Source organism: Capsicum annuum, unplaced genomic scaffold, assembly GCF_002878395.1.
Source record: "Capsicum annuum cultivar UCD-10X-F1 unplaced genomic scaffold, UCD10Xv1.1 ctg2683, whole genome shotgun sequence".
In the NCBI taxonomy this organism is placed as follows: domain Eukaryota; kingdom Viridiplantae; phylum Streptophyta; class Magnoliopsida; order Solanales; family Solanaceae; genus Capsicum; species Capsicum annuum.
The window spans coordinates 87,822-102,965 of record NW_025833151.1 but is presented as its reverse complement, the minus strand read 5'-3'; the positions used below and the strand labels follow the sequence as shown (position 1 = coordinate 102,965).

General features: G+C 37.1%; 1 non-coding gene across 1 annotated transcript; it reads right to left on the bottom strand.

Moving 5' to 3' along the window:
• Nucleotides 1–3,196: 3,196 nt before the first annotated feature.
• Nucleotides 3,197–3,300, bottom strand: LOC124890919. The gene has a single exon (XR_007049440.1). It is a non-coding gene; the product is annotated as a small nucleolar RNA R71 (small nucleolar RNA).
• Nucleotides 3,301–15,144: the final 11,844 nt, after the last annotated feature.

Sequence of the window (15,144 nt, the reverse complement as noted above, 5' to 3'; positions counted from 1 at the left end):
AGTAGTTGGCCCCAAAAACACTAGCCCAAATTAAAATTTATGAATAGTCGTCTCAGATAAATCAACTCTAACCCCTTTGACCAGTGTATAAGTAATTAGGGGCAGGTCCTGTGCTTTCCCTTTAACTAAGTGTGATTAATTCTACCCATGTGGTTTAAGATGTATAAAAATATCTCACTACTTCGAGGCTATAAGATCCTAATGGATCGTCCATCCAACCAAACCCATATCTATCAAAAACAACCTTTATGTATGGAACCCTTGCCAAATTGGGTATCCTAATACAAGGCTCCTTAACTATACTTATTTGCGGTATGCCCTAATCAGCAGTAGCTATGTCCATTTCATACATGCTCTGCATGTTCACCATTTATCATCTCTAATTGTTTGGAGCTCCTGGTATGACAAAGATGTATGTGGACTCCGAAGCTACTAGAGCTAAAGTAGAAGAATCCTTAGTAACCTGTAATATATCATCACCCTCCTCAGACTAGGGTGCATATGTCTCTCAATAATTAGTACCTGAAGTAGACTTCACCCTTCCTCAGATTTGAGAAAGGTTGAATCCTCATTATCAGTAATAGAACTAGACTTGTTCTCTCTCTTATTAGACTAGAAAGTTATAGGATATTATGGTGGTAATGTTTGAGTTTTATTCATCTCAGGTCCAGTTTGGATAACATGAGTTGGAGGATGAGGTTTAACCTGAGATGGCAATGATGGTATAGGCTGATAACTTGGTTAAATTTTATATCGGTGTTATATCTCTCTAAGTCTAGTGCTGGTTTTAGCACACTGATGTCGCCCAAGCTATACTCTCTAAGAAGATACAATATGGTCGCTGTCAAATTATCATAAACCAACTAGGTTGGGGTCGATACCATAAGGAATAGGTCGAATTTGTCTCTCAAACTTGCTTAAGTAGCCGGAGGTGTTGGAAAGTAAATGAGGGAATTCTGTATCAAATAGTAAAAAGTAACAATTGGTGAATACTTTTGGTTGTAAACAATCTATATGAACACTAGGAATGTGTTCCCCCTAGCTTCTTAACTTAGTAGGTTTTTCATGCTTAATCCATCTATCTCACCTCCACACATGCAGAATCTGATAAGCTAGGTATTACGAACTGTCGTGTTAATATATTATTAAATCTCACCCTTCACCTTGTGAGTCTTAGGGTATTGCTTTACTAACCTTTGTCTTTAATCTCAGTTTAACTATAACCTTGTGGGTATCAAGTTATCAGAAAAGGGTTGATAGCCTCAAATAACTATTGTAATCCTTTTTTCCCAATCTCATTCTCTCTTGTGAAAACAATCTTGAATACAAGCAACTTCTTAGCATTGTTCATTGATGAGTGATAAATTTACCACTCATTGACATAAAAATTTATGCATATTACTATGATTAAATTATGTAATTGAGAATAATTCTCCATTTGAATGCACTCTTTTCTAGTATTTGTGGAATTGCAAGGCTTATGATAAAAGTCAGTGGAAATCAAAATAAAGGTAAATAAAATGGACAAAAAAGAGCAACGGTTGGGAATCAAGCAGCTCTCAATTATCTTAATCGTGGTTAAGGGATAGAGATATTTTCTGGTAAACCAAGGTAAGCAATGGCATTCGCAACTAAAATCCATATGATCGCAGAGACATGAACGTGATCGTGATGGATTGGCTAAGTGTCTAAGGACTGTTTGGTAATTTCACATAGCTGAACCCAATTCTCAAAAGGGAAAAATCCTTACAAAATTAGGGTATCTTGGAACTGATTTTTCAATTTTGAGTAGAGAGAAACACTCCAATTTTTGACAAGAGCAATTGTTATTAAATTTCCAAGAGATTTTGAGTTGTAATTTTAAAATTGAATTTGGTATTATTCTTGCTTTGCATATTCAATGGAAACATTGAATGCAAACTTTGGTATATCTTTTGTCTTCAATTTCATGAGTAACTAAATATTTATCTTAGGGTTATGCTTGAATAGGGTGTTAGTATGTATGGGTGCTGATTGTTAGTCCAAATTATTAGTTATTGTTGTTTGGGTTTTTCTATTACTCGATGGTTGAAATGACAAATATGGGTAAAAACTCCAATTTACTGGATCCCACATCATCCTTGAAAGATAGATATGGGTGATGAGAAATTGTGAGCAACTATTTGATACTAGTTATTTCCTTATCATTATCTTAGAAATAAGGATGTTATGTAATTTAGCTAGCTTGATAGGCATCATCCTAGAGATAGGGATACTATGTTCATGTTTTGAATTAGTAAGTTTGGCATGATTATGAAGTATTGAATCCATGAATGTAATTTAGTGTTTTATTTAAAGACTAATACTAAGAGCTAAAATCTAGCTTACCCACATCTCTGACTAAGAAATGGACTAACCTTCAAGCACCAATTATATGAATGACCCTTAGGATTGTATAGCCCTAAGACTCTTCTCTCATTGGATTTTTAATTTTCAATTATTTTTCTTGCTTAGTGTTATAGTTTGATTTTTTTCTAAATAAAGTTTTAGATCCTAACCCCCATTTAATTTCATGTCTACTTTTAAGTATACATTATGGGTTAACACTTAGTGAACTCTCAACATACCTAGTATTTGAAAACAAGTTTGCACTCCTTGTAGATAAGACCCCGACTCTTGTTGGTTTTATATTGGCAACGACCCCTTACAGTACATAAATGGTGTAAGTTGAGAGTTATCAAAAATGGCACCATTATCGAGGACTAAAACTTAGTTTTTGCTTGTGTGGTGTTGTTAGTAACTTTGGGTAGCCTCGTAGTTTTTATATTTACATTGTTTGTTGTTTTTATCTTATAGGTGATTTTCATAGTAATCATGACACCATGAGTCACAATGGGAGTATTAAGGACCCATTTGATGGGAACCTCAATAACAAGGACATCTTTATGATGCTACATGTGTTACAAATGAAGGGTATATTCGGGGGTCAAGGACATAAAGATCCATATCTATATTTGAAAATTTTTGTTGAGGTGTGTGCCCTGTTTTACATTGCTCATATCAAAAAAAAGTCCATTAGGTTGTGGCAATTCGCATTCTCTTTAATGGGTGAAACGATGTTATGGTTGAGGACTCTACCCGTTGGGTCCATCACATCTTGGGTTGAGCTTATGGATGCCTTTTTGGATTGGTATTTTCCTCCTTTAAAGATAATATGATTTCCAGACAAAATTACAAATTTTTGTCAACTCAATGTGGAGCCTTTGTATGAAGTATGAGAAAGTTTAATGAAAAGATCATGCAATTCCCTAGCCATGAAGTGTCGGAGAAGATGCTTCTTCAAATATTGTAAAGGACGTTAGACCAATTCAACAAAATGTGGTGGACAACGCTTTTGGTGGGTCACTTGTAAAGTTATCATATGGAATAGCTTCGACTATGCTTGAGCAAATCACAAAGCAAAATAGGGGGTGGCATACAAGGGACACCGAAGTAGCTGCAGGATATACCGCTACCTCAATTGTGAACAAAGAGCAAAGAAAGACAGATCATGAAAGGGATGAAAATATGGCTAAGATGATGAAACAATTAGAACTCCTTATAAAGCATGTGATGAGTGCACCCGTAAAAGAAGTCAATGTCGTTGTATCTAAAGGGTAAGATGAGGATAAAGCAAAGGCCCTTGATAAGGAGATAAGGTACTTTGCTAATCATCTGTGGGATTCCCGCTCGGCCTACCAAAGGCAAGATGGGAACCAAGATTGGAACGATCATGATCGAGAAAGGGAATGGTGTGATAGAGATAGAGATTGTTATTGGAGGGATAAAAAAAGTGAGTATGATAGGTATGTGTCACAACCCCATTTGGAGTCATGATGGCACCTACCACATCTCATCGGTAGGTAAGCCAATACTGTAACCTGGATCTATTGCAGTGGGTTACCTTGGTAAGAACGTCCAACATGGACTTATATGTGAACATAATATATAACAACAATATTTCACAACTAAGAACAACCGATATTCAAATACAAATCCCTCAACCTAATAGTATTAATGCAAGAGCTTCTAAACTTGACAAGAGGAATTTGCAATCTTAGAATCTAAAATGTCTTAAATAATATGATACATTTGTCTCGAAAGCAAAAGTCAAATAAGGATAGAGGGGAAAGAGGAAAACTCGATCTCTAAGATCTCACACTGTCTCCCAATAGACAATTCATACGAACTAGCTCAACAACGACAACTAGAACCTGGGTCTGCACCAAAAAGGTACAGAAGTATAGTATGAGTACCAAAACACTAGTACACAGTAGGCATCATCAGCCGACTGTAAAAACATCTATACTACTAAAGCAATAACATGACATACTATCTCAATATACTCTATATTTTCCATAACAACCGAATATCATCTCGAAAGTGTAAAAATATATACACATTAGTAAAGAATCTACATGACATAATGATCATCAACAAATATTAGAACAATAAGCACAAGAACTTACCATGACGTCCCATACCGACGGGAGGTACACAAAAGAGAGAAGAACAAAGAACTCATCACGACAACCCATACCACCGGAGAGTACAGAAAAGAATATCAAACAAGAACTCATCACGATGTCCCATACCACCGGAGAGTACTACAAAAGAATACAACTAATAATACAATAAAGCACACTATTCCATCAATTAACTGACACCGCGGGTAGCTCAATCCTGCCATAGATCAGTACCAAAATACACTTCCAAATACCCATACCATAATCTAGCATAAAGAAGGCAACATTATCATAGCATAGACATGTAGTCATTAATTCTATAATTCATTGATAAACACCGCGTGAAGTCGATACTAGTTATCATTATCCTTCCATGGATCAATAGATTACAAGTCTTATCATTACTAGCCATCAAATTAGGAAAAACTACAAGCCACCCATATTATAGGTTATTCATCTATCATAAGGCCATTCTTTAGCTAGCATCTTCATTACACGATTTATCAATTAAGCCATCTTAACCTCACTTAATAGAAGATAATTTAACCAACCATCATGCAACACTAGGTCCATCATTACTAAGCATGTTACAACCTTAAGGGCTAATTTCCATATTTTAATCAAGTAAAGTCCAACAACTAGTTTATTAGGTTTCTAGTCTCCAAATAGAAATCATATATTTTAGAAGTAACTAGTTATCAATAAGCCACTTTACTAGGAAAGATTTCATAATACAACCTCTTATTCAAGTCAAGGATATACATAATAGGTTAACCCTTGATTCTACGCAAGATTATTCACACCACTAAGTCTTAACCTAATATTAGGCATAGGTTTCATCCAGTTACTAATTTAGCATCAACAAGGGTCACACCTCTCATTTACTGATTTGGAACAAGAAATGAATAGCAATATACCAAGAGAGACCTCATATCTCAAAAACATAGGTGATTGGCCCCACACAGCCTAAACTTACAAATATCAAAGCATATAAGTAAATTTGCCCCACATGACATCGTAATGTTCTTACCTCTTCCAGATTTAATAGGCATCATCATAATATCACATTTTCCTTTGAACATGAACCGGGCATTATAATATTATCACATTTTCCTCCGGACTCAAACTGGACATCATCATAATATCACATTTTCCTATAGACTCAAACCGTACATCGTCATAATATCACATATTCCTCCAGATACAATAACATACATCCATATACATAGCCAATCCAACAAACATGCACAAAAGTTTACAATATAAGAAAGTAGGGATGTAGGATACACTTGCTATTTTACCTTGCTAATAAGCTTCACACGTAATATGATCATAAACAAGAGCATGAGTATTTACAAGACATCCACAATAATCACTTAACAAGATTATTCAAATCATGATCACAAGATAATCCACTAATTGAGTTCAAGCATCATAACTCCTATGTAGAAATAGTTTAGACAATTACCACGTATCTAGGTCACTAAGCATTTACCTAGTTCAAACTTAAGGTGGGTCAAGTCCCATTTATAAATCTCCGAGAAAGCCAAAGTTTTACTAACACTTGTCTAGGTTCTACCCATAATTAGGCTAAGTCATCTTTATCTCGCCATAAGGGCCTACCGATCCTTTGTAGGTCTATAGGGAAAGTCTCTTCAAGAATCCTTCCTAAGTCAACCCTACACCAAGGCCATCTCCTATCTAGGCATTATATAGGTCAAAACACCCCTAAGGATAGAGAAGTATACCAATTATGTCTTCATAGAACAACGATAGTGTTCTCATACTAGTCATGAGACCACAAATAAGCTAACCAAGGTCCTAGACTAATGGTCAAATATCATAGCTTACCAATTAATAGTCTAAAGCAATCAATATATCCCAAGTTCACTATTTAATAAACTAGCATCTAAATTCCCCGCACAATCTCACAATATATCAACAATTACATTAAAAACAAGCTCAATCTAGTCTACGGGTAAGCCTAACCTACCTTGAATCCAAGCAACTCACGATCAAATGAGGTTTTCCTTTCCTTTCCGCAAAGCTTCCTCTTCCATAAGCAATGCTATCAATAATACAATCTAAGCATTACAAGAAGAATAACAATACCCATTATAGCACCATTGTGCCATGTGTTTCAAAGTGACACCAAAATGCTAATTGGGTTTCACCCTTGGAAAGGAGTTTCCAAGACCAACCCATAGCCTAACTATCTTTAGGAAGTTAAAAACCTTAAGTAATTTGAGTCAATCACTCAATTTTGGGGCTACAATTGACCAACAATGATTTAGGGGTTTTGAGTCAAGAAACCATGAAATCAATATCAAATTAAAGGAATTGTTACCTTAGATTGTAACAAAAATCAATCACACAAGTTGTTTAAGCTCTAATTCAACCTACAACACACACTTAGAAGGTTTTATACTCCATTAGGGTTTCTAGGTAAAAGGGGAGCCATAAAATGGACAAAATTCATATAAGACAACATTTAAATATGGACCACCCAAACCTGTGATAGCGTGGTTGTGGCCCCTATGTCACTGCGGTCTTGGTCTTGTGGTCGCACCTCCTTAGCTATGGTCGTGGCACCTCGGTACATGCTATGCATGGGAAAAGCTTGGAACTTGGTTTCGAGCTTCGTTTAATGCATCGGAATGCATTCAGGGTTTGTTTCAACCACATAGGATATGAAACCCCATAGTTTTCAACATTCTGGATGCAATGGCGAAGACAGATTTTGCCTACAATGCTATTTACTAAAGTTTTGGCTTTGTGGTCAATTAGGACCATTGAAGTCTTCAAATTGAGAAAAGGGGTTCTAAAACCCAAATAACCATCAGGTAACTAAACTATCAGTCCCCGCAAGTCATCAATGACTTAGGACAGCTATGGAGAACCTCTACCGAAGGAAGCAAGCAAGAATACAGATAATAATCTAAAGGGTTATTACAGCATCCACTACTAAGGAACTTTCAACCCCAAAAGTTAAAGACAAGCAAGTACCTGAAGTCTCGAACAAGTGAGGATAATGGGCCAGTATCTCACTCTCAATCTCCCAAGTGGCTTTCTCTATTGTACGATGCCTCCATTGAACCTTGACAACCAGAATCTCCCTAGTATACAATTGCCTCACATCACTAGCCAAAACAAGCACGGGCTCCTCCACAAAGGTTAATTGATCGTCCAACTGGACAGAGTCCCATCTAAGCACATAATAAGGATCCAGAATATACTTCCGCAACATAGACATAGAAAATCGGATGAACAATGGCAAAGTCTGGAGATAGATCCAACTCATAGGATACCTCGCCAACCACATGAAGAATCTCAAAAGGACCAATATAGCGAGGGCTAAGCTTACCCTTTCTTCCAAACCACATCACACCTCTCATAGGTGAAACTCGAAGGAACACACAATCACCCACTTTGAATCTCAAGGAATGAAGTCTACGGTCAGTATAGGCCTTTTTCCTACTCTGGGCTACTCTAAGCCTATCCTGAATCACCCTGACTATACCCAATGAGTCCTAAAGCAAATCTGTACCACAGGGTCTAACCTCGGATGTCTCAAACTATCTTATAGGAGAACGGCATCTCCTACAGTAAAACGCCTCATAAAGGGCCATCTCAATACTCAAATGATAACTGTTGTTGTAGGCAAACTCTATCAAAGCTAAGTGCTGACCCCACTAACCTCCAAAGTCCATTACATAGGCTTGGAGCATATCCTCAAGCACTTGAAGAGTCTTCTCGGACTGACTACCCATCTGTGGATGAAAGGTTGTACTCAAATCCACTTGAGTATCCAAATCCTCCTGAAATTCTCTCCAAAGCCTCAAAGTAAACACAGAACCACGATCTAATATGATAGACACATGAACCCCATGAAAATGAACTATCTCCTGAACATAAATCTTGGCTAATTTCTCGACACTAAAGGTCATCTGAATAAGAATAAAATGTGTTGACTTGGTCAAACGATCCACAACAACCTAGATACTATCATGACCACGAGAAGTATGAGGCAAACCACTAATGAAGTCCATGGTGATCCTTTTCCTTTTTCACTCGGGAATGGTCAATCTCAGAGTCAAGCCACAAGGACGCTGATGCTCAACCTTAACCTACTGATAACACAAGCAATGGGCTACAAAATCTTCCACATCTCTCTTTATACCATCTCACCAATACAACTGTCATAAATATCTATACATCTTGGTTGTACTAGGATGAATAGAATATCTAGAACTATGAGCCTCATACAAAAAGACTGAAATAAATCATCAAGTCAGGGAAAAGAAATACGACCCTGAAATCTCAAGATACCCTCAAAATCTATCATATGCCTCCTAGATTCACCACTCACTACTCGATCATAGAGAAGGCACAACTTATCATCCTCAAACTAACGATCATAAATCTGCTAAAATAGAGAGGACCTTACCTCTACAAAAGTCAAAATTCTCGCTGGATTCGAGATATCAAGGCAAACCATCGAATTAGCTAAGGACTAAATATCCCATGCTAATGGCCTCCGAGAAACTGAAATACAAGCCAAACTACACATACTCATCACCTTGTTACTCAAGGAATCCGCCACCATATTAGCCTTACTCGGATGGTACAAGATAGAAATATCATAGTAAGCAACTCCATCCATCTATGCTAGCGAGCATTAAGCTCTCGCTGAGTCATAAGGTGCTGAAGACTATGATGATCAGTGAAAATCTCACAACGCACGTCATACAAATAATGCCTCCAAATCTTGAGCATGAAAACTACCACTGCCAACTCTAAATCATGAGTGGGGTAGTTACACTATGCACCTTAACCTATCTAGAAGAACAAGCAATAACACGACCCTACTACATCAAAACACAACTATGCCCAACACCAGAAGCATCACAAAACACTATGAATCATTTCTACTCGACAGAAAGAGCTAACATCGGGTCCGAAGTGAGACAATCCTTGAGCTTTTCGAAGCTCAACTCACACTCTTTGGACCATTGGAAAGCAACTTTATTCTAAGTCATCTTTGTCATAGGGGTTGATAAGGTAGTAAAGCTCTCAACAAAACACCTATAACAACCAACCAAACCAATAAAATTGCAAACCTTTGTCAGAGATGTAGGACTAGCCCAATCACGAATTGCTGAAATCGTAGTCGGGTCTACCATAATAACCACGTTGGACACCACGTGTCCGAGAAAAGATACTGACTCAAAAATAAACTTGCACTTTGAGTACTTGGAGTAAAGCGCATGCTCTCTCAAAACCTGGAGCACAATTCTCAAATGATGCGCATGCTCCTCACTACTTCTCAAATACATAAGGATATCATCAATGAACACTCTGACAAATAAGTTTAAATAAGGTATGAACACACGATTCATCAAGTCTATAAATACGGCTAAAGCATTAGTTAGCCAAAAAGACATTACCAAAAACTCATAGTTACCATAACGTGTCCTGAAGGCTATCTTCAGGATATCCTCAACTTGAATCCTCAACTAATGATAATCGAACCTTAATCAATCTTAGAAAATATGGCTGCGCCCTGAAGCTAGTCAACTAAATCATTAATGGGGGGCATTGGATAATGGTTCATCGCCATCACCTTATTTAGGTACCTATAATCAATACACATCCGCATCGACCCATGTTTCTTCTTTATAAACAAAATAGAGGCTCCTCACGGGGTCACACTCGGTCTAATGAACCCCTTTCCAAGAAGATCTTAAATGAGAGAGTTTAGCTCCTTAGGCTCTACAGGAGCCATATGATACGGTGCCATAGAAATAGGTCAAGTACTAGGCTCAAGGTCAATAGCAAACTCAATCTCACAGTTAGGAGGGATACCAGGAAGATCGTCAGGAAACACATCAAGAAACTCACACACAATAGGAATAGAATGAAGTGTCGGACTCTCTACACAAGTATCACATACATAAGCAAGATAAGACTTACAGCCTCTCGACATTAGTCATCTAGCACAAATATAAGAAATAATACCCATCGGCTCGTGACTAATTGCTGAATAATAATATTAGCATGAGTATCAATATCACTAACTGTCATGACATATGATCTGAATACCCGATCAAGTACTAAAGAATCATCTACGGGAGTAGATACACGCAATGGTATAGATAATAAATCACTAGTCAACTCCAACTGTGGTACATAATAAGCAGATATATATATATATATATATATATATATATATATATATATATGAACAAGTGGATCCAGGAATAAATAAAGCAAGAGCCAAATTTTGACATATCAAAATCACACCTATAACTATAGCATCCAAAGTCTCAGCCTTGGGCCTAGCAGGTATTGCATACAACTGACCACGCCCGCCACCTCGCTGGGCACCTGAATGACCACCTGCCCTACTTGCCTAAGTACCACCTCGAGCACCCTAGTAACCATCTCTACAACCTCATGCACTACCCCTACCTAAAGGGGGAACTGCCGTAATAGGAGTAGCTCCCTGGCTGAAATAACCATCATCCCATGACTAGGGTACTCTTTAGAGAAATGACTAGGAAGTCCACAAGTAAGAAATGACTCATGAGAAAAACCAGAACTCACATAACAGGCTAATCCGGCATAACTACCACGCCTAGTATATCCCATAGATGAACCTCTCATAGACTGATCACCGCCCTTACTAGGGTGCCCACTAGAAATAAATTGATCCCCATCAGCTGTCTAAAGAGTTGCCTGAACTAGTCAACTCTGAGGCTAAAAAGATAGATGTAGAGGATCTCCAGTAAAAGAAATACCACCTCAGAACCTGGAACTACTATGGCTCCCACCAAATCTTTCCTAATACTTAGGCCTCTTATCTTAGCCCTCACGTTGTATGTCATCTATCTCCCTAGCATAATCTGTTACCTCAGCAAAGGTTATACCAGCAACAACTAAACTCTGAGTAGCCATCCTAATAGGAAGTCTCAATCCCTCACAAAGTAGTGAACCATCAAATACTCCAAATCTAAAATAACAGTCACATGCCTAGCCAACTCATGAAATGAGCCCCATACTCAGCGACGGTCATAGAACCCTGCTCTAATCTAGAAAACTAATCTCTCAAATGGTCTCTAAGGCTCCACGGCATGAACTTCTCCAAAAATATCTCAAAGAACTGAGCCCAAAAGAGAGGAGAAGATCCAACTGGTCTAGAACTCATTAAACCCTTCCACTAGTGTCTAGTAGACTAGTCCAATTGAAAAATAGTGTAGTCCATACCACAAGTCTCCACAAGGCCTAATCCACGAAGCCTATCCTCACAAGCAGTCAAGAACTTAAATACATCCTCTCTAGGAGCACCAGAAAATCTAGGCAGAGCTAACCTCAAGAATCTACCGGACGTCCTCTACTCATCAGCAGATATAATAAGGTGGGTCCAAACTGGCTAAACAACTACCAGAATATGAGAAACCTCAACTTTAGGAGCTGCAGCTATATGCTGGACTCCTGCTCCAGTAGTCTGTGAACCATCAAGAAAACTCAACAACTAAACCAAAGCATCTATAAGCAAAAAAGAAGAAATGAATCTTCGTAGAGCCTAGGCTGGTCCCTGGCCTACTGTTGGCTGAGGTGGTGGAGTCTATGGCTTCGGTGAAAGAATAGGATCTGGGGGAGGTACACCATGGTCCTTAATTACAGACAACTCATGAGTCTGGGTCTTAGGATCCACCTCATGTATCAGCAAAGCCCGTGTCTTAGGCATCTGTGAAAGAATAAAGTCAATAGAATATCCAACAAACCAACTCAAACACTTAGCACGATAATAATAAAACAAGTGAAGGACTCCTAAGAATGTCCCATAGCCTCCTAAAGATAGGAAACATACGCTAATGTTCCAATTCGCAGGACTCTATTAGACATTTTTTCTTGTATCTTTAATATCGTTGAAACCTAGGCTCTGATACCAATTTGTCACTACCTCATTTGGAGTCATGATAGAACCTACTACATCCCACTGGTAAGTAAGCCAGTACTGTAACCCAGAGCTATTGCAATGGGTTACCTTGGTAAAAACGTCCAACAAGGACCCTATATATGAACATAATATATAAAAACAACATTTCACAACAAAGGACAACCTATATTCAAATACAAATCCCATGACCTGATAGTATTAATACAAGATCTTCTAAACTTGACAAGAGGAATTTACAATCTCAGAATCTAAAATGTCTTAAATAATCTCAAATATTTATCTCAAAAGCAAAAGGCAAAGGGCAACTCAATCTCCAAGAGCTCACCCTATCTCTGAATAGTCAACTCATATGACAGTAGCAACTAGAACCTGGGTCAACACTAAAAAGGTACAAATGTTTAGTATGAGTACCAAAACATGGGTACTCAGTAGGCATCATCGGCCGACTGAGCTCAACTATAATATAAAGACGATATAAAGTAAGACAATAATCTTAGAGTCAAGGGATAGGATCGAACCTGAAATTTCTTTGATACCACTATAATAACATCTATACTACTAAAGCAATAACATGCCATACTATCTCAATATACTCCATAATCGTCATAACAACCGAATATCATCTCAAAAGAGTAAAACCATATACATAAAAGTAAATTATCTACTTTCCATAATTATCATCAACCAACTTTAGAATAATAAGCACAAGAACTTACCCTTATATTCTATGCCACCGGGAAGTACACAAAATAGAATAAAAAGGAACTCGTCACGGCATCCCATACCACCGAAAAGTACATAAAAGAATATCAAACAAGAACTTATCATGACGTCCAATACCACTGGAGAGTGCACCAAAAGAATATAACTAATAATATAATAAAGCACCACTATTCCATCAATTGACCAAAACTGTGGGTAGCTCAATCCCGCCATAGCTCATTACTGAAATCCACTTTCAAATACCCATACTGTAATTTAACATAAAGAAGGCAACATTATCAGAGAATAGACATGTAGTCATTAATTCTTTAATTCATTGATAGAAACTGTGTGAATTTAATACAATTTATCGTTATCCTTCCATGGATTGATAGATTACAAGTCTTATCATTACTAGCCATCGAATTGGAGAAAACTACAAGCCATCCATATTATAGGTTATTCATCTATCTTAAGGCTATTCCTTAGCTAGCATCTTCATGACATGAGTTATCAATTAAGCCATCTCAACCTCACATAATATAAGATAATTTAACTAACCATCATGCAACACTAGGTCCATCATTACTAAACATGTCACAAACTTAAGCCTCCAAATAGAAATCATATAGTTTAGAAGTAACTAGTTATCAATAAGCCATTTTACTCGGTAAGATTTCATAATACAACCTCTTATTCAAGTAAAGGATATATATATTAGGTTAGCCCTTGATTTTATGCAAGATTATTCACACCACTAAGTCTTAACTCAATATTAGGGATAGATTTTCTTTAGTTAGAAATTTAGCATCAACAAGGGTAACACCTCTCATTTAGAGAATTGGAACAAGAAATGAATAGAAATATAGCAAGAGAGACCTCATATCTCAAGCACATAGGCAGTTGGCTCCATTTAGCCTAACATTAGAAATATCAATTCATATAAGTAAATTTGACACACATGGAATCTAATGTTCTTACCTCTTCCAGATTTATCAAGCATTATCATAATATCACATTTTTATCAAACTCGAACTGGGCATCATAATATTATCATATTTTTCTCTGGGAATCATAATAATATCATATTTTCCTCCGAACTCAAATCGGGCATCATCATAATATCATGTATTCCTCTAGATACAACAACATATATCTTCATGCATAGCAAAACCAACAAACCTGCATAAAAGTTCACAATATAAGGAAGTAGGGACGTAGGATACACTAGCTATTTTACCTATCTAATAAGATTCACACGTAATATGAGCATAAAAAAGAGCATGAGTATTTACAAGACATGCATAATAATTACTTAATAAGATTGTTCAAATCATGATCAGAAGATAATCTGATAATCGAGTTCAACCATCACAACTCTAATGTACAAATAGTTTAGACAATTACCTCATATTTAGGTCACTAAGTATTCCCATAATTCAACCTTAACGTAGGACAAGTCCCACTTCTAAATCCCTAAGAAAGCCAAAGCTTTACTAACACAAGTGTAGCTTTTACCCGAAAATAGTCTAAGTCATCTATACCTCGCCATAAGGTCTTACCAATCCTTTCTAGGTCTATAGGAAAAATTTCTTCAAGAATCCTTTCTAAGTCAACCAAACACAAAGGTCATCTCCTATCTAGGCATTATATAGGTCAATACCTAAGGATAGAGAAGTATACCATTCATGTATTCATAGAACAATGATAGCGTTCTCACACTAGTCATGAGACCATAAATAAGATGACCAAGGTCCTAGACTAAGGGTCAAATATCATACTTTACCAATTAATAGTCTAAAGCAATCAATAAATCCCAAGTTCACTATTTAATAAACTATCGTCTAAATTCCCAACCCAATCTCGCAAGATATCAATAATTACATTACAAATAAGCCCAATCTACTCTACGGGTAAGACTAACCTACCTTGAATCTAAGCAACTCACAATCAAATGACCTTTTTCTTTACTTTCCACAAAGCTTCCTCTTTCAC